Below are 17,718 nucleotides of genomic sequence, written 5' to 3'. Positions count from 1 at the left end.
AACAACTTTTGACCTGCCAGTAACAGGGTATTGGCAGTCAGAACAGAAATAAGCAACTTTAAATTAATAAATGTGTTGTAGATGAGAAGTATACATATATTTTTGAATGCCATTTTCTCATAAGGATCTTCAAAATGCTATAAATAAGAGAATTTGTTTTATTAAAGTTTCGGTTTTTGTAATCATGCAGATATCTTATGAAGCTCCATTCCTACACATATCTTAATAAAGGGAAAATTTACAAATAAATTAAATATAATTATCTCCTATGTAATTATTTTTAGATTTGATTTATCTCCCTAGCAGGAACATATCTTTAAGCATTTCTTTGATCTGAAAACATACAGCATAGTTATTTCTTTAAACAATATTTTTGAAGAATTATTTTTAATTTGGTCATGTTTGTGTGTTTGTGTCTGTAAACAGATTATATATCTATAATGTAGAGAATAACATTTAACAGAAAACAAGTCTGATGTAAAATCTAACCAAAGAAAACTGGGTATTAAAGTTCCCAAATCATTTCATTTTGAGATGACCTACACTTAAATTGTCTTATGTTCTATCTACAAAGTAGTGTCATGATGAGTCATTATGTCTATAATACCAGGTAGTTTAACAAAAAACTCATTACTTTAAAACAAGCACTGCCCCCATGTTGCTCCCAATTACATAATTTGGATTAAACCGAAATGAGATTTTCTAGCAAAGCTACATTTTACTATGTAGCAAGTCAACTTGACCAGCGGTATTGCAAAATGCTTAAGAAGTAGCTATAATCAGGGTCTCCTCTATACTTCTCTCCTAGGAAGAAATGAAATTATAAGGACCAGTAGCTGACTATGCAGTGCACACACACACACACACACACACACACACACACACACACACCCCTACTCTGGGCATCTGTACAGAAAATTCTAATACTTGGGACTAGTAGGAAGTTATTTGGTTTGAATCTAACTTGACCTGTTATAAAAGTCTTACTAATGAGATCATGTACACTTAGACTGAAAGAAATCAGCAAAATATCTTAGATCAGTAAGACATTCTTCATATATGAACCAATTCTAATCAATCTAACATCTTTTAGGAAAAATGACATTTATTTTCCATCTTGTCAAAGTAATGAGATAATGCATAAAGAATCCTTCATTTTAGATGTAGCTGTGATTTTTCATGCTCTGCTCTGAGATTTATTTCACAATTTACAATATTGAAATCGGCCAACATATATACAGACATAGCTGAGGCTTTTTAAATGAAAAATAAGGATTCATTCTAATATAAACCTGCTTTTATAAGAAATATGCCAAGTAATCAAAAGTATTTTTAGATTTTGCTTTCATATTATACAAAGATATGCCTTCAGGGAATTATTCTGAAAGATAATTTTTAAGCTGTCAAGCAGCATTCACCATTTTTTTACATCATTGGCTAGAAATGGTTTAGAATGTTAAAGGCCTGCACTGCAGATAGTGTTAATCAAAAGACTATCTCTTAATAGAGCACATTACCTAGTGGAGAAGAGAAGGCAAGGGAACTTCCAAAAGTGGTTTTTAGGGTTGCAATACCTGCAGTAAGAGAACACCTGGTTTTAGTTTTAATAGCAAGGTCTGCAGGCACTCAGGCGCCTTGTCCTGTAGTCCCATGTGTAACCTTGAATAAAGCTTGTGTAAGTATTCTGTGTGTAAATTTTCCGGATACATAAATGTGCATCTCTGTGCACTAAGAAAATTTACTCTGATAGAGACGTTATTTTTTTTAATTAGAAAGAAAAGAGTATTTTATCCCAAGAACATCACTTATTTTTCCGTCTATGGGATGGAAGTTCTTAGCCTCTGTTTTTCTTCTTTTAACAAGAGATTACTTTTCTTAACACTTTCATCTGAAGTGTCAGTCATAGATTTATATTTTCTAAAAATAGTAACCACGACACATGCCATGTGGGATATATGTTGAAATATAGTAAAAAGAGTCTGGATACATATTTTGAAGCACAATGATAACCTGATTTTTAAAACAGCAGAGCACGTAGGTTCAGTTGTGATACTGTGTGGATGTCATGTAAAGATGTTTCCCAGGAAGCCAGTGAAATAATAATTTTGGTATTGTGTTTTGGTTTGTTGCTAATTCAAGTTTCTAGCATTTGGTCATCTTTTAGCATATGTAAGAATTAGAATACAGAATCCTTTGGGAATTGTTATGCTTTCTCTTGCATTTTTTTCTTGTTACTGTATCTGACATAAATTCAATTCACACATATACTGAGCCACTGATATGTGACAGACTGGGGTCTAGTTTTGGGGGTCACAAAATTGAAGAAACCAAGCTTGGCTTCAAGGACATCAAAAGTAAGCAGGAAAGACAGATGCATAATGTTTTGTCCAAAATACAAGAATCATGAGAAAAATTCCCTCTGGTAACATTTGGTTGGGGTGGGGAAGAGAATTTTCTTTTACATTATTTTTTTGTTTTTTAAACAATATATTAGTTGTTGTGTAACCAGCTTGTCTCTGAACACTAAACCCATTTACTGCAATCTAAAAACTCGTGCATCATGATTTTTATTACTTATTGGTTTATAGATAGGCCCTCTTTTATAGTGCTTGTTTTCTAGCACAAGACTAACGATTATTTTATAAAATAACCATGACTAATTAGCTATTTAATGGTTGTTATACTGGGGCAACAAAGTATTAAAGCAATAGAGAAAGTGCTCCTGGTAACAAAAGATGAAAATCATCAGTATCGTGGAGCATATGCTTTATTTGTGACTATTGTTCATGAAGGCAATAAGTTATTTTACTTAATGAATTTTAAAAGTTAAAATAGACCAAATATATGTAGGTGTAAATTTACAGTTTTATATAAACTACATAAACTTGAAACTGTAAAACTATTGTGTGTCTTCATAAATGTTAATGATTTACCATATTTATTTCAGATAAATTTTAAAAAGTAAAAGATTATTGACAGATATGAAAGTTTATATAATCTGTTCTTCCCATTTATCTTTTTAAATGTACTCCAGAGATGATATCCACTGTCTGAATATGGTATTTATTATTTGCATGGTTTTCTCAATTTTTATCTATATGCATCTGTAGGGGAAATACAGTACTGTTTGACATGTTTTCTGTTAACATGTTTCATGGCAATATAGTATCTATGACTATATTTTCAAGATTTATTTACTCATTTAAGTTATGTCTGCTTGTTCATTCAAGAACTTAATACATACTGTTATTTATCTATTTATTTCCTTATTGATGAATATTTTAGTTGAAACTTGTTGTTTATGATAAACTAAGTTTCAATAAATGTTCCCTGCATTCCCATTGTTCCTATGTAGTGTTTATCTAGGGTAGTGGGCCCCGAATAGCAAGAATCACTTTATTGTTACTAAATTTGGGAATACTCTTAACAAATTGTTTCATGATCCTCTCCAGAGCATCTGGGACCATATTTGAAACAGAGCCACTCAGATGGCTAAGTCCAAGGAAGTATGGGAAATGAAGCTCATGGAACTATCCTTATATGTTGAATTATTGGGTATTAGTTTGCAAACTGGTCCCCATTCATGGAGGGCGAGGAAAGACTAAAGAGGCAAACGACTCCAGATTGGTAGCTGGCAGATTTAATAAGCAAGAAAATTTAGCTAGGGCCTGTATGGCTCCATTGGTTGGGATTCTCAATCCACGGACAGGGGCATGGGGAGGCAGCCCATAGATGTTCCATTCCCAAATCAATGTTTCTCTTTCTCTCTCACTCTAAAAATAAAAAATTAAAATATATTTTAAAATATATGTATATATATGCAAGAAATCTTACAAGGCTCGTCTTAGCAACTGAAAGATAAATTGATCTCTGCACCTGTCCCACTAGACTCTTATTTTTTTTTAATTTATCTTTATTGTTGAAAGTATTACAGGTGTCCCCTTTTTCCCCCCAATTGACCCCCACCTCGCTCCCACCCCCTCCCCAGGTGTTCACCCCATTATTGACTGTGTCCATGGGTTATGCATATATGCTTGTAACTTCTTTGGTTAATCTCTTCCCACCCTCCACCCCCCTTCCCTCTTTCCTCTGAAATATGATCGTCTGTTGCATGCACCAGTGTCTCTGGATCTATTTAGTTGGTCAGATTCTTTTATTCATTAGCTTCTCCTTAAAGAAGACCCTTCAGCATTTCCTGTAGTGCTGGTCTGGTGATGATGAACTCCTTTAGCTTTTTCTCATCTGTGAAGCTCTTTATTTGACCTTCAATTCTAAGTGATAGCTTTGCTGGGTAGAGCAATCTTGGTTGTAGTTCCATGTTTTTCATCACTTTGAATATTTCTTGCCACTCCCTTCTGGCCTGCAAAGTTTCTGTTGAGAAATCACCTGACAGTCATATGGGTGCTCCCTTGTAAGTAACTAACTGCTTTTCTCTTGCTGCTTTTAAGATTCTCTCTTTGTCTTTAACCTTTGGCATTTTAATTATGATGTGGGGCTTTGGTGTTTGCCAAGTGAGCCCCTTGAGTGTGTCACTCGTGGATGTGGTAGGGTTGTAATCCAGCGTGGTCGAGTCTGACCACCAGGTGCACTGTCTCTGGGGCCCCCGGGGAGGTGCAAAGTCAGCCTGTGCCAGTGCCTTGTCCAGGGCCACCCAGCATGAGCTACACAGCAAACCGTAGTTGGCTGCTACTTGTGCTGGGCTTGGAGGTGCCCAGGAGAGGCCAAGCTATGAGCCAATGCAGCTGCCGCTAGTGCCAGGCCTGGGGCCGCTTATCAAGCCGTATGGGCCCCGCTGCTGTTTGTTTGAGAGATTTTAGGAAAGTCCTAAGCATGAGGCTCGAGAGGCCACTTGTACAGAAAAGCCCCTGGAAACGGCCCAGATGAGCTGCAGGTGGGGAGGGGCGGGGCCTCCGGGAATCACGGGGCGGGGCCAAAGGTGTGAGTCAGGTGCTGGCGATTCAAACATGGCGCCTGCCTGTCGGCTGTGTGCGGGGAGGACTCGCCACAGGAGCCATGGCCTCCGCCAGCCCTTCTGCCTGGGAGGAAGCCGCCCTCCGCCTCTCGCCCGGATCTCAGGCAGGTTAGTTCCTCCCCGAGTGTCCCGGGTCCTTTCAGGCTGCTCCCGGCGCTGGGCTCAGAGGGAGCGTCCGAGTGAGTCCGCGCCGGGCCCTTTAGAGGAGCTGCTGGGGCTCCCGCAGCCTCCGCGACCCTCAGGGACAGTCTCCACTGGATCACAGCCCGGAGTTGTGGGGACGTCTCTTCCCGGCCCTGGAGCCCTGGGCTGGGGGCTGCTGTGGGGCTGGGACCCCTCCCTCCTCTGGGAAACCCCCGCCGCAGAGATGTCCTCCCGGGTTTACCCCGCGGCACCGGGTGTGGGCCCGCGACCACGTCTCCGGGATCCAGCCCCAGTCCGCCCGCGTCTCTCCCCTCCTCCTGGTCTCGGTGCTTCCTCAGCTCCCTGGCTGCGGGGCTTCTGTGCAGCTGGATCTCAGGAGGCTCTGATGATGGTGGTTCTGTATTTAGTTGTGACTGTGATGTGGTTGCGGGAGGCGGTGGGTGCGTCTGTTACCTGCGCCGCCAGCTTGTTCTCAATCTAGAATCTAAAAGTGTGTAGAGAGGCCTAACTGGGTTCAGTCCATGTACCATCCGGATGGTCTCAACAACACGTTGCCCTCTCAAGGCTACATGCTTGAAAACGGCTCCCGCCTGAGAAGGTGGGCAGAACATGCCTGACAGAGACAAGGGAGGGCAGTGAGAGGCCTTTGGCTGCCTTGGGTCCGCCCAAGGTCCACTGGTGGTCATGTTCCCTTGATGACCTCCTCCCGCATGGAAACTGTCTGACAGGATGTTCATTTTCACATTTATTAGGTAAAATAAAATTTGTCTCCAAAGTGGTTGAACAATTATTGGTCTACAAGCAGCATATGTGAGTTCATATTTCTCTAAATCGTGGTAACACCATTGTATCCTGTGTGCGTGTGTGTGTGTCTGTGTGTATGAATTGGATGATTGGCATTACCAGTATTTCTGAAGAGACTGGCCATTTTATGCACTTCTTAAATTGAATGCTTACCTTATTTATTTTTATATATTTTTTATTTTTAAGACATATAGTCACCTATAGTGAGTTATTAGTACTCTAGCTTTACTTCATTCACTCTTCCACTATGGTAGAAATTATTTTAAACATTTTTTCCCTCTTTAAGCCTCCATCATATATGCACCTGTCTTCTTTCTCAAATTACTTCCTCCTGACAACAGGGCAACAATGAAAGAACTCCCCCATGCCACCATCACCACTTCATGCACATACCTGCATCTGTGTCTGTCTACTGTGTCTACCTTCCTGTTTGTCTGGATAACAATATTTGTGTCCTAAGGTATACTCAAAGAAATAATGCCAGCAATTATTTCCAGTTTCTCTGGAATCATCAGTTTGTTTCCTTAATTCCGGATCATTCCCATCAGTATTCATACCTGCTGTGACATATCTCTTCTTCAATACAAACTATAATTATCTCAAACTAAAAGTTTCCAGAAGGCTGACTTTTTTCTCAAGCCTGCTGTTCTCCAGCCTCTCCTCTCTCTGAATGCTGAGTCCTTTCTTTCAGTTGCTCTTGGCAGAAGTCTCTGAGTAATGCTTGACCTATTATTCCTTGCATCCCAAAGCCGATCCATCAGCAAATATTCTCAAATTAATCTGCAGAGTAGATCCTAAGAATAATTACTTCCCAATACCCTCATTTTCAGTATCCTATTCCAAACTCCCACCATTTTCTGCCTGGAGTTTTGTGATATCTCCTAACAGAATGCTACTTAGAGCCCACTGCTCCCCATCTACAGTCTATTTTCAACTAAGCAATTGGAGTGGTCTCTTCACAACAGAGATCAGAGTATGTCATGCCTATGTTATATTTCACTGAGTGAACAATGTTTACTCATTCTCTTAAACATTGTGCACTTAGGATAATTAAGTATATATTTTAAATATTATGGCAAAAAACACCATGCATGTGATTTTTATTCAAATATGAATTATTTTGCCAGGAAATATTTCTAGAATTACTGGGGTTAATCAGTATGATGTTCTATTACTCTGTAAATACATTGAACCACTTAACAATAAACCTTCACTCCTTCAAGTACCAGTTTTAATACACTTGCCAATTTGGAGACTTGCAATTTCTAGATTTTGGCTCAGTTAATAGGCCAACATGTCTTTTCAATCTCTATTTGATTTTTTAATATTTATTACTGAGTCTGAATGTTTTATCTTTGAATACTAGGTAATTTCTCTTTGTTGAATACTATATTTTGAAATTAATTTTTGACACATTGATTTTGCTGCTGCTACTACTGATGATTATAATGACTATCTCACACAGACATTTCAAAGAGACTCTAATTCTATCAAATTGAATTCTATTTTTTAAATAAATGTCTCATTTTGAAACAGTTTTAGAGTTACAAAAGAATTATTAAGATAGTACACTGAGTTCCATATACCACACACAGTTTCCCCTATTCTGAACATCTAGCTTTAACATGGTACAGTTGTGACAATGAATAAATATCAATGCATTATTATTAATTAAAGTCCACATTTTTTTTCTGGTTTTCTTAGCTTTCACCTAGTGTCCTTTATCTCTTCTGGGATCTTGTCCAGAATGTCACTTTACATTTACTTAATCATCATGTCTCATTAGGCTTCTGTTGACTGTGACATTTTCTCAGGAGTTTCTTTTTTGGTGAACTTGAAAGTTTTGAGGAGCACTAGTCAGGTTTTTGTTGCATGTCCCACAATTGAGATTAGCTCAGTGTTTTTCTAATGATTAGACTGAGGATATGTGTTTGGGGAGGAAGTTCAAAGAGGTACAGTGCCATTTTCATCACATCATATCAAGTATGCATTGTACCAACATGACTTATCACTGCTGATGTTAACCTTGGTCACGTGGCTGAGACTGTCAGTTTCTCGACTGTAACATAGTTTAACCACCGCCACTTCCCCATTCATAATGTACAGGGTAGAAGAGAGTCACTATACATAGTCCACATTTAAAGAGTTAGGAGTTATGTTTCACTTAATAATCGATAAAACTTGTGGAATTCTCTGCACAATATGCTTTTCTACTATCCCACATTTATTTATTTAGAATGGACTTTCTCTCTTTCTCCTCTGTCTTCCACACACTTCAAGTCTCATTTTCTTCATCTGGTAAAGCAGAGATCAAAATAACAACTACTCACCTGACCTCACAACTAGAATTACATTTTTCAAGTACCAAATACAATGAAGTTGTTAGTTAATAATAACAGCATTTCACAAATGACTACTAAAAATATTGTAATAGTTTCTATTTATTAAGCACCTCCTATAATCAGATCATGTAATACAGAATTACAAGCATTATCTCATTTAATTGTCCCAAATCCTTATATTAATGTATATATTCTCAAGGTGTGTTGCAAAGGTTCACATCCCATCATGAGATGCTGTCTAACTTTATTCCAATACATTGGTCTTCGAATCTAATAAATGGCTACAGTTATTTATCTAAATAAATATTGAGAAAACATCTTTAGGCAGGTCATATGCACAGCAGTTCACCACAGTACTCACCATTTCCTATATTAACATTCAAGCTTTCCTGGATATATTGGTTGACTTTTCTATTCCAGGTGAATAACAGTGTTTTTGTCCTAACGTTGAAGTTTTAATCTAAATGCCCTTGCTTATTTCAGTTGTCATCCAATAAAACAATGGAAAACACACACTGATGCCTTAAGTGGAGCCAATAGCTGACTTTTTGGCCCCTTCCTTGCTTACTAGCAATTGGAGCATCAATCATTTAACCTGACAAATGAGCAATTGGTCATTTTGACTGGCAGCTTTCCAATTCTTCAGAAAGTCATAGAAACAAACAAAAACTCAAGAAGTCACTCAGAATAGGGACTATGTGTCTGCTATTTCCTCATTTTCAGAGCCCTTGCTCCTGGACTCTATCCCTCTAGATGCAGAAAGTCAAGCCATCAAGGATTGTGCTAAAACAGTTAAAGAGGGTGTGAAAGGAGAGAGCCTTGTGGTCTGGTCTGCTAAGACCACAGAAAGTGGTCTCTCTTAACTGATTAAGTGATAAGTATTTCATTGGTACTTTTTTATGTTTCCAAACACTTAAAAAAAGAAAAGGCAACAGGGCCCTGCGTGAGATTAGGACCTAATTCCTCATTATGTTGTCGGGAGTTAAGCAAGAAGCCCATGCTGGACTAACCCTTCCAATACCCCAACCTCATATAGGGTTGGATAAGAATGGTGTATTTCTATACTGCATCTCACAGGAAGTGTGTGACTCTGTGCTCAGAGAGGCTAACTGATTTCTCCAAGATTACACAGTGGACATAGTGAGTAATTTATGATATTTTGGTCAGCCATGAGTTCATTACCTGGCCCTATCATTTTTCAGCTTTGTGCACTTGGCTAAGCTATTTTAATTATCTCAGTTTCATTCACCTCATTTCTGAAATAAGGCCAACTATACCCTTCCCGTAGGGTTGTCCTCATGATTAAATTAAATAAAATCTGTAAGCACTTAACCTAGAGTTACCAGTATATCAATAAAAGCAAAGAGAAATCAAATAGCTATTTGGTTGAATTATTTTCTTTATCTAAACTAATATTTGTTAATTAGCTCACCAATGTTTTATAATTTTATTATTCAGATTTATATTTATTTTTTTAATTTTTTAATTATTATTTTTAGTCCCCACCCAAGGATATTTTTTTCATTGCTTTTTCAGAGTGATTGGAAGTGAGAGAGAGAAACATCAATGTGAGAGAGAGAGAAACATTGAAATGTGAGAGAGACACATCAATTGGTCGCCTCACACATGTGCCCGACCAGGGCTGGGGATCAGGCCTGCAACCGAGGTATATGCCCTTGGCTGGAATCGAACCCAAGACCCTTCAGTCTGCAGGCTGATGCTCCAACCACTGAGCCAAACCTGCCAGAACTATACTTCTAAAATAAATAAATAATTAGACATAAGAAGCTATTCCTTTGCATGTAGGATAGAAAGTGGCACTTATGCATATGTGTATAAAATTGGGAGGAAAAAACCTAAAACTAAAACCAAATAGACAAACAAGAAACCACCAATTTCAAATGTGTGTTTACCAGGCTCATAAAGCAGCATTAAAATAATTTGGAGACATACTGTCCAGGTGCCGACATTGAGGCTGTTAAGGGAAAATGAGAGAAATCCTCCGATGTCTTGGTGGACTGCTGACCCTTCAGTCAGCTAATTTCACACAACACAGCAGATGGAAGCAATAGGAAATGCTAATAAATGTGTGCTTGTATACCTATGTGAATGTGGGGAGCTTACATGTGTCGTCACATTTCACTGTGCTGTTGCAAAAAAATGATCAGTGGGAAACATAGTGTGATTCCAAACTGACCGTATCAGTATTAGAACAACTATATAAAAAGGCAAATAAGTGTCAAACTGTCATAATAGCATCAGATGGTAAATGTACCTTTGCATTTTGCTGGTTTAATTAAAGCCTGAATCAATAACCACCAATTTTAGAGTGATTTATTAGGGATTATTAAAATAAGATACAATTCTATCTCTATAAATTAGATGCCAAAAGGGAAAAAATAAAAACTGTGTAAAACAGAAAAAGCAGGACAGCTAGGTAGTTTTTCTCTCACATGCTATTTATTCATCTAAGTACTCATTATTGTATTCCTTCAACAAATATGTACTGGGAACCTACTATTTGCCTATTTTAGTCTCTGAGGATAAACTAGTGAAAACAGAATCCCTGCCCAAAAGGAACTTGCATGCTGGTAGAATCATTCAGTTGGTTAGCAACTAAACACTTACATGTATAACATCATTTCTTGATTAAGAGATAAGGCTGATGGGCAGGGTGATTGTGATAGGGTGGTTTTGAAAAAGACAGTTTTTAAGCAGAGATAATGCGATGTAAAGAACAGTGTCAATAGCCAAATGAAAGAGATTCTAGGGCGTGAAAGATCATAATGCGGAGAAATAGATTGGTGTGCTTGAAATACTTCAAGCTGACTGGACCTATGGGAGCAAATGGAGACAACCTGTGATGGGGTTAGGGAGTTAGGCAGGGGCTGGATTGTATAGAGTCATCTAGATCAGCGATTTTCGACCCGTGTGCCCCAAGAATTTTTGCACGCAAATACCTGACTATTTAGTCAGGGCACTGACCTCTTTGCCCTTAGATGGTCAAAATAATGACAACAGCCAACACGACAATAGCTGTCTGGTGTGAAGGAATCAAAATTATACCTATTTTTTGTCCTATTGGGAAAAAATATTTTTTTTGGCATGCTACAGAATTTTAGTAATTAATTTATGTGTGCCATGAGATAAAAAAGGTTGAAAATCACTGGACCATGGTGGAGTTTATACAGGGGTGAGCAAAAGTAGATTTACAGCGGTGAGTACACAAAACAGAGTTCATTCTTGTATTATTATTTATTAATTATTGTATCATTTATATTACAACTGTAAACCTACGTTTGCCCACCCTTGTATTTCATACTAATATGATAGGAAGCAGTTGGAGATATATAAGCATAAAAGTAACATGAAGAAATTCATTAAAAAAAAAAAAAAAAGTAATGAAATCCTTGCATGGAGAACGGCTTATAGGAGGCAGCACTGAAGTCAGGGTCACCAGTCCAGGAGACTGTTGGGACTACACGTGACAAGTGGAGGGAGTCTCCTTATAGTGCTACCCTTCCTGACAAAATCTGGTTTACACGCTTAGTAACCTCTATAGAGCCCTTGTAGAATGCATTAAATATTTTTCAAAGTTTCATCTTATCAAAATTAATAGGACTGAATTATCATTTTATTTAGAAATTTGGAAACAAAGATATGGATATAAGTTCCCTATTCAAGGGGAATTATAACCTGAAGACTGTGATGCAGACGGTGCTTCCTAATCCTGTTGCTTCCTAATCCTACATATTCGCCTAACCACACCCAGTCCTAGGGTGCCTCCAATAACTTCTTTAAGATGCCCTCAATCTAAACCCTGTTATTTTGAACTATTTAATTTAATACATTTATCATCTTGTGTTTAAAATGGTATCTTGTTACCTGTACTTAATACTGTGTCTCAACGTGTTTAATAAGACACCTATGAAAGAAGTCAGAAACTTAAAGTAAAGCAAACTGAATTAGAGAGCCAATTGATTACAAAAATCTGAGCAGTATATCCTTTGTTTAGAATAGAATTAAAAATTAGAAGTGGTAACTAATGCTTCCCTGTTAGTCTAATACCATATTCTCCCCAGACACCCTCAACCTCTACCCCTCTCCCTCAGATTTAGATAAACCAAAGCAAACAGAAAAACAGGAAAAAACGGGCGCTGGCCTGTTTAGCACAGAGCATTTCCATTTCCATTTTCTTTCTTTCTTTGGTTTTCTTCTACACATTTGATATGCAAAGTTTTCATTCTAACAGTATTAAAAGTTTATGATCACACACATGCACACACACACACGTTTTATTAGTACTGAAATGTGGAAAGTGAAAAGGTCAGTCCTCTCTCGCAGCCTGCCAAATCGTGCTGTCCAGAGGGAACAGCTGTTAATATTTTTGCTTATTTTTCCAGAAAATGTTCCATTTCTGTTTAATTAAAATTTTGAGTTTTAAAGTGACACAGTGAATATCATTGTATATATGTGTGTGCATTTTATTGAATATTCCTGAAGGAAAACATTTTGTAATTGTGGGGAGGATATTTTTGCAGTCTATAGTTTATTAGATAGGGGAAATTTGTTACCCCTCCAGAATGCTTCCCTAAAGAGAGTATGATAACTCCCTTCACAAGATTACCAGGTGTGTTGGCCATCCGTATGTCCTCTTTGGAGAAATGTCCATTCACATCCTCTGCTCAATTTTAGATCAGATTGTTTGAGTTTTTTTGGTGTTAAGCTGTATGAGTTCTTTAAATGTTTTGGAATATTTAGTAGGCTGTCTTTTTGTTTTGTTGATGGTTTCCTTCGCTGTGCAAAAACTTATTTAGTTTGATATAGTCCCAAGACAAATGAAAAGATGCTTAATATCAATAATCATCAATGAAATGCAAATTAAAACCACAGTGTGATACCATCTTACACTTGTCTGAATGGTTATGATCAATAAATCAACAAACAAGTGTTGGTGAAAGTGTGGAGAAAAGGGAACCCTCATTCACTGTTGGTAGGATTGTAAATTGGTGCAGTCAATATGGAAAACGGTACAAAGGTTCCTCAAAAAATTAAAAATCATTATTACCCCATGACCCAGCAATTTCACTTGTGGATATTTGTCTAAAGAAACAAAAACACTAATTGAAAAGATATAAGCACCCTATGATCACTGCAGCATTATTTACAATAGCCAAGATATGGAAGCGCACCCTAAGTGCCCACTGATAGATGAATGGGTAAAGAAGAAGTGGTACATATATACAATGAAATATTACTCAGCCATAAAGTAGAATAAGATCTTGCCATTTGTGACAACAGGGATGGAACTAGAAGGTATTGTGCTGAGTGAAATAAGTCAGACTGAGGAAGACAAATACTATATGATTTCACTTATATGTGAGATCTAAAATATGAAATCAATCAACAAACAAAACAAAGAAACTCATGGAGACAGAGAACAAATTGATGGTCGCCAAATGTGAAGAGGGGTGGGGATGGGTGAAATGGTGAAAGAGATTCACAAGTACAAACTGTTAGTGAAAAGAATTTAGTCACAGAGATGTAAAGTACAGTATAAGGATTATAATCAATAATATTTTAATAACTATATGTGGTATGAAATGGGCACTAGACATACTTTGTAAGGTATGTAAATATATAATCAATATGTTGTACACCTGAAACTGATATATTATTATATGCCAACTCTAATTGGAAAATCTATAAATTTAAAAAAAAAAAAAAGATTCCAGGTTAGTGGATGAAAGATATAACAAAAAGGAATGGGTTGCAAAGACAAAGGAAAAATGATGCAACCCTGGACAGTTAAAAGTTTAAATTGTTACTAGTGTGATACATTTAACTGGTGCCACATATATTGCTTTCATTTGCACATTTTTAACTGACTTTTCATATGTTTAGTAATAACTTTGTTTTCCTGTGAAATCATCCTTCAGACGGTTTGGTCAGTTTTCTATTCATTTTATTTGCCTTTTACTCCTTGATTGGCGAGTACTTTTGTATTAATAAAATAAGAATTTGTTTTATGGTATATGTTGCCTTATACTACACTGTGAGGAAAGCAAAGAACTGTCTCCTTCCAATTATCTCCAGTCATCAATTAAGAGATTGAAATATCTAATAAAGTTAGAAAGGAAACTTGAAGGTGCACTTTATTTTAGAGTGACAGATTTGCAAAAGGAAATTTCTCTTAGAAGGAGCAATATCAGGCAAAGCCCTTATACCTTTATAGACAATGCAGAATTTTTGATATGAACAAATCCTCAGGAAAAAAACAGTGATAATGTGATAGAGCCTTGTACTTGAATATCATCTAGGCCTGGAAATTCGTGTAAGAAATCTGAAACTTAGCCTGCTTCCAACTTGTAGAACTGAATGAGAATTGCAAAATAACCAAGAAAATAAATCCAGGACAGACACATGAAAATACATTTTAATACTGTATCTGCATTCTACTGAAGTTTCATGAATTTATTCATTGAAATCAGTTTTAAGAAAATAGCTAGGCATCCTCAGTAACATAAGATATGTGGCCTCAAAGAAACAAGAGGTAAAAGCCATCTATTTTTTTTACAGAATTCTTTATTCAGTGCCTACAGCATATCGAAGACTCTGATTGGTGGGCATCTGACAACAACAGTGAATAAAAGCAGACAGGGGGCTCCTGGGTTGAAGGAGTTGGCATACCAAGAATAAAAATGATTGAATTTTATAAAAAAATGATACTAAATTAAAGCTCTTATCAGCAGATGCACTGTGAGTATATAATAGGCAAAAATGCTTCCCTGACAAAGCAGCAAGTCATTAAAGACAGAATCTAAAGCAAGAGCGGGAATTAATTAGATAAAGTTGAAGAGAAATGACATGTGTAAAGGTACTATTGCAAAATTTGCAGAGAGTGTTTAAGGAACTAAGAGAAGACCAGTAAAAAGAGTGCAAAGAATTGGGGTAGAGTGGAGAAGACATTATGTTCGATGACCGTGAAAAGTAGTTAAGGATAGATCATAACAGTTTTTAAAGAGCATAGTAATAACTCTAATTATTATTCCAAGGATACTTTTGTTCATGGAATAATAATTAAAATTATAACTGTCTTCTTTAAGTACAGGAAATACATGCTGAGATTTATTTTTGAAAATGATCATCCCACAGTATGAAGAACAGATTGGAGAGGTATGGGTGGATGACAGGCTACAGTGGGAGCAAGGAGACTAGTCACGAAGTCATTTCAAGGGCTTGCATGATGTTAACAAGCTTGAGAAAAACAGAAAGAGTAAGACATACTTAGGATGTCCAATCAATGAGAATTTATGGTATAAGGTCTAGTATGACTCTGAGATCACTGGCTTGCAAATGGATGAATGTGGTTACCATTTACTGATAGAGGAAACAATAGAAAAAAACAGCACTGAAGTACATTTTATTTTAATGCAGAAAAATCTTTAGTCTGTTATAGGACATATTGATTCTGAGCTCTCGGTAAGACATTCAAGTGGAAATGTCAAGTGGACTCTTAGGTATATTGTATATTGTTCTAGAGCTCAAAAAAATTGTATAGGCTAGAAATAAAAAAAATACATATCATCAGCATATAGGAGATGATTAAAATTGTGAAATAAATGGGATACTCTAGGGAAAGACATTGAAGAAGAAAGGTAAAGAGTGTAAGAATAGGTATTGAAAATGCCCAAGGTTGTTGAAAGTATTACAGATGTCCCCTTTTTTCCCCTCATTGACACCCTCTACCCTGCTTCCACACCCTGCCCAAGACTTCACCCCACTATTGTCGATGTCCATTGGTTATGCATATATGCATATAAATTTCCGGTTAATCTCTCCACACCCCCCACACCTCCCTTCATCCTGAGATCCCTCAGTCTGTTGCATGCTTCAATGTCTCTGGATCTATTTTGCTCATCAGTTTATTTTGTTCATTAGATTCCATATATAAGTGAGATCATGTGTTACTTGTCTTTCTCTGCCTGGCTTATTTCACTTAGCGAAATACTTTTATGAGAGTAGTACTTCCTATTAGATCAAAACGGTTTTTAGATGTAATTCTTCATTTGTGGAATATTGCAACAGAATACATTTTTCAAGTTTCAAAAAAAAATGAGTGAAGGATTAAAAAATAAACAAACAGAAAATGCCCAAGATTAAACAGCTGAGTAGAGGAAGACAGTGAGAGAAGGAAGTGTTTGTGGGAAGGTAAGAGAAAGTCTGTCAGAGTATTGTGTCATGAAAACTAAAGGAAGAATTTTCAAAAGTAGGAATTCACTGACGAAGTTGCTGCTAAAAAGACACAAAGTTTGTGGACTTAAAAATGGCCTTTGAGCCCTGGCCGATGCTGGTGATGGAGTACCAGTCGCAGAAGGCAGTGTAATGCCTGAGGGTGTGGAAGAAAATCTACCTGGTCTGCAGTAATGGAAGACAGAGCGTTGTGTGGAATGCTGGATGGAACGGGCTAATGGCTGGGTGTGGAGAGTAGCTTATAATGTGGGTATGTGTACCTATGTGCGAATTGTTGAAAGCCTGCATGAACCACGGGTGCATTTTGTCCCATGGAAGGGGAAATTGTGCGAATTGTTGAAAGCCTGCATGAACTACAGGTACATTTTGTCCCATGGAAGGGGAGCTGCCCTTGCGCCTAATGGACAGAGAAGATTTCTTCATGGGCAGAGTGCTAGTACATCCAGAAACTGCCAGCTCCATAAAGAAACAGCCACGCAAGCTGTGCTGGAGCTGAAGTGAGGAGACTCCCAACCGTGTGGGTAGAGAACAAAGATCATGAAAGCGAAGAACAAAACTCTGTTTACGTTGGTTGCTATGCTTTCCTTCTCCAAAGACAAGGGGTGGCGTTCCCTGAGCCGAGCGTTCTGTCAGCCACCTGCCCTGCCTGCTGGGTGGACAGGAGGCTGGCCGGTCAACACGCCGCCCGGAGCGGGTGTCCACAGAGCAAGCTCAGCATGCTCAAGGCACTGTGCCATCTGGCTTGTTCTGACATAGAGTTATTAAGTTTTAAAGATGTAAAATACCACTGCTACTCATTTTCGTTTGGGGTCATTACTTTTCCTTCCTTACTCAGCCCTTATTTGCCCCTTTGATTTTTGCGTGTAGTAGCATCAGTGTTTATTTCCATTTATGTGGCATAGAGAGGTGTCTATTTTGTAACTAATCTATTTTTTAAATGTGCTTGTTAAAATGGTATTATAGTTATGTACAGTCAAATGAGACTGTGACGCTTCTCTGCTTCAAAATAAAAGTCATTAATCTCTGGGGAAACTCAATCCTATTTATTTTTTATAAATGCAATGGACTCACCCTAAAATTAATTTATTCTACCTTTATTTTACCCACAAAATAAAGAAGATCGACTATTGTGTCCTGAAGAGTAGAGGTGCTATTAAAAATGAAGTAGATAAAATAAACATTTTTACTTTCATCATCAAGCAT

The sequence above is a fragment of the Miniopterus schreibersii genome, assembly GCF_964146895.1.
Source record: "Miniopterus schreibersii genome assembly, chromosome: 1".
NCBI classification, from domain to species: Eukaryota; Metazoa; Chordata; class Mammalia; order Chiroptera; family Miniopteridae; genus Miniopterus; species Miniopterus schreibersii.
This window is presented reverse-complemented; position numbering follows the sequence as displayed.